General features: G+C 43.7%; 1 non-coding gene across 1 annotated transcript; it reads left to right on the plus strand.

The window, feature by feature from the left end:
• Nucleotides 1–2,930: 2,930 nt before the first annotated feature.
• LOC142851485 (U1 spliceosomal RNA) lies at nt 2,931–3,096 on the plus strand. The gene has a single exon (XR_012910803.1). It is a non-coding gene; the product is annotated as a U1 spliceosomal RNA (small nuclear RNA).
• The last annotated feature ends 431 nt before the right edge of the window (nt 3,097–3,527 follow it).

The following is a 3,527-nucleotide window of genomic DNA, read 5'->3' on the forward strand; positions in this document are numbered from 1 at the left end:
GGGAATGCTGACCTACATGCAGTTTGTGTGGGAAGCACATGCTTCAAAATTGGCTTTGAGGTGGGCAGAATCTCTCAGGTTGCAGAAGGAAGGGGGCTGAAAGGTTTGACACCAGAGTCCTCCACTGCTTGCCAGTTTTATGGCTTAGATATAGTCTGTTTCTGGTGGGAAAAGAAGGGAAGTGAGGACCATACACAGGTACCTGTGACACATGAGATAACACATGTAACTAAAAGGTGCTTAGCACAGAACTTAGTACATAGCAAAATTAAACTAGCTGTAGTTGAAAAGATTAGAAATGACACAGCGCTGGGGATGTAACTCAGTTGGTAGAATCCTTGCATAGCATTCAGGAAACTCGGGGTTGAATCCCCAGCTCAACGGGGATTGGGGTTAGTTGCTAGCACCATGGCACCTGGCCAGGTGCAACCCAGCAGGGATTCTGCCACAGGTGGCAAAGCCTTTAATCCCAGCACTCTGGAGGCAGAGGCAAGTAGATCTCTGTGAATTTGAAGCCAGCATGGTCTATAGAGCAGGATGTGGGCCAGCCAGGCCTAAATAGGTGAGGTCCTGTATCAAAAACAAAAGTTCAAAGTCAATCTTGGTTAAATAGCTGAGCATAAAGCTAACCTGGGCTCTATGAGATTCTGTCTCAAAACAAATAAACCAGAAATATAGTAATGATGTAGCTCATTAGTAGAGGACTTAGCTATTATGGTTCCCCTCTACATGATAAAAATAGAAAGTAATTTCACTATTTTTTGTTTATTATTATTATTAGTTTTTTGAGACCAGGTTTCTCTGTAGCTTTAGAGCCTGTCCTGGAACTAGCTCTTGTAGACCAGGCTGGCCTCAAACTCACAGAGATCCTCCTGTCTCTGCCTCCCAAGTGTCAGAATTAAAGGCATGCGCCACTGCCCAGCTTATTTTTATTATTTTACGTGTATGAGTGTTTTGTCTGAATGAAGGACTGTGCACCACATACATGCCTGGTGCTCATGAATGTGGTGAAACTGGGTCATTTGCAAAATGGACAAGTGCTTTAGTCCCCGAGCCAATTCTCCAGCCATAATTTCACTATTTCAACATGGGTAAATTGTGGATGGAGCTCAGTGGTAGAGTGCCTAGCATTCATTAGGTCCTGAGTTCAAGTCCCAGTACTAGAAAGATGGGCAAATTAATGTTCAGAGACACTGTATGACTTAAGGAAACCAGAAACAAAGAATGCCTTTTGGAAAGGGATTAAAACTAAGTTTTCTAAGCTGACAGTGCAGGCTGTGTTAGAATGCTGGTCTAACTAACACATGTCAAACCCTCATTTGGTTCCATCCTTACATTACATTACAACATGGTAATGAGGGTAAATAGGACAGGCTACCAATGGGAGATGCAGTTTATTTAAACCAGCAGCCATGGAGGCAGAGGGAATGAATACACACACACAAAGGAAAAAAAGCCAAGTTCTTAGCAAGTTAGTGCTTTCATAGCATAGCTTGATCACTAGCAACTCTGTCAAAAGATAAGTAAAATAAAAACTTCCTTAGAGCTGGGCCATGGTGACACACGCCTTTAATCCCAGCTCTCAGGAGGCAGAGGCAGGTGGATCTCTATCAGTTCGAGGCCAGCTTGGTCTACAAGAGCTAGTTCCAGGACAGGCTTAAAAAAAAAAACTACAGCCGGGCAGTGGTGGCGCACGCCTTTAATCCCAGCACTTGGGAGGCAGAGGCAGGCGGATCTCTGTGAGTTCGAGACCAGCCTGGTCTACAAGAGCTAGTTCCAGGACAGTCTCCAAAACCACATAGAAACCCTGCCTCGAAAAACCAAAAACAAAAAAAAAAAACTACAGCAAAACCCTGTCTGGGGCTGGAGAGATGCCTCAGCAGCATTTAAGAGGACTGGGTGCACATTCTAAATTCACTGGCTCACATCCCTCTGTGATGAGATACAGTGCCCTCTTCTGGCCTGCAGTTATGTACAAACACCCATGTGCAGCCAGACATGTACTTAAACATAATCTAGGCATGGCAGCACACTCCTTTAATCCCAGCCCTCAGGAGGCAGAGGCAGGTAGTTCTCTGAGTTCAAGGACAGCCTAGTCTACATAATAAGTTACAGGCTAGCCAAGGGTTACACAGTGAAATCCTGTCTTAAAAATAATGATAATTGGGACTGGAGTGATGGCCCAATGGTTAAGAGCACTGCCTGCTCTTCCAGAGGACCCAGGTTCAATTCCCAGGACCCATATGGCAGCTCACAGCCATCTGTAACATCAAAGTATCTGACACCCTCATACAGACATAAATAAAAACCATTAAAAATGCTTTAAAATGGGCTGGAGAGATGGCTCAGCGGTTAAGAGCGTTGCCTGCTCTTCCAAAGGTCCTGAGTTCAACTCCCAGCAACCACATGGTGGCTCACAACCATCTGTAATGAGGTCTGATGCCCTCTTCTGGCCTGCAGGCAGAAGCATACAAAATAAATAAATAAATATTTAAAAATACTTTAAAATAACAATAATGAAAAGGAGATATAAGTATACGTTTTAAAATAATGACAATTGTTTGACAGGCTTACTTATGTAGATCAGACTGTCTTTAAACTCACAGAGGTCTACTTGCCTTCTGAGTGCTGGGATTAAAGGTGTGTGATACCATGCCTGGCATAATGACATATTTTTTTTTTTTGGTTTTTCGAGACAGGGTTTCTCTGTGACTTTGGAGCCTGTCCTGGAACTAGCTCTGTAGACCAGGCTGGTCTTGAACTCACAGAGATCCGCCTGCCTCTGCCTCCTGAGGGCTGGGATTAAAGGCGTGTGCCACCGTCGCCCGGCTTTTAATGACATATTTTTGAGGCAGAGTTTAATGTATTGAAACCCTGTCTCGAAAAACAAAAAAAAAGTGTGTGTGGGGGGAAGATGTATATACTTATATTGACTTACCTAGGGAGATACCACAGTCACAAAGATCAAGGTGGTTTTCTAGGGCGAGGCTTATCCATTGCACTCTGGATATACTGACCCCTGCTATTTCCCCAAATTCAGGAAACTTGACTGCATAATTTGTGATAGTGGGGGGACTGCATTCACACTCTCCCCATGGGGGACAGAGTGGATATTTTACAGAGAGTGCTATGGTAACAATGAGCTAACTGAGAATAACATCTGATGTTGATATGAGCCATCACTAGCCATGATGGCTAGTTCACTGACCTTTTCGGCAGTTCTAGCGGTCTTTATCCCAGTACCATGGGCAGTGTGATCCACACTGCTTCTGGAGTCAGCTGGCTGAGGTCTTAGAAGGATTCCTCTTGCCTTTGCCCATTCACTTTCTTCAAGATCCTTCAAATTAATGGAAGTTGGTGAACCCTGAACTGCCTGGCTGAACACAAGTGTCTTCATGTCTCTGAAAAAAATTTTCTGTTCCATCTGCAAAATGGAAATACAAACAAAATCTATCTCAATAGAGTTATTATAAGAATTCTTGATGTTCCATAAAGGGGAAGGATTCTTAATACTATTTATCTGTCTC

The sequence above is a fragment of the Microtus pennsylvanicus genome, chromosome 5 (assembly GCF_037038515.1).
Source record: "Microtus pennsylvanicus isolate mMicPen1 chromosome 5, mMicPen1.hap1, whole genome shotgun sequence".
Classification (NCBI taxonomy): domain Eukaryota; kingdom Metazoa; phylum Chordata; class Mammalia; order Rodentia; family Cricetidae; genus Microtus; species Microtus pennsylvanicus.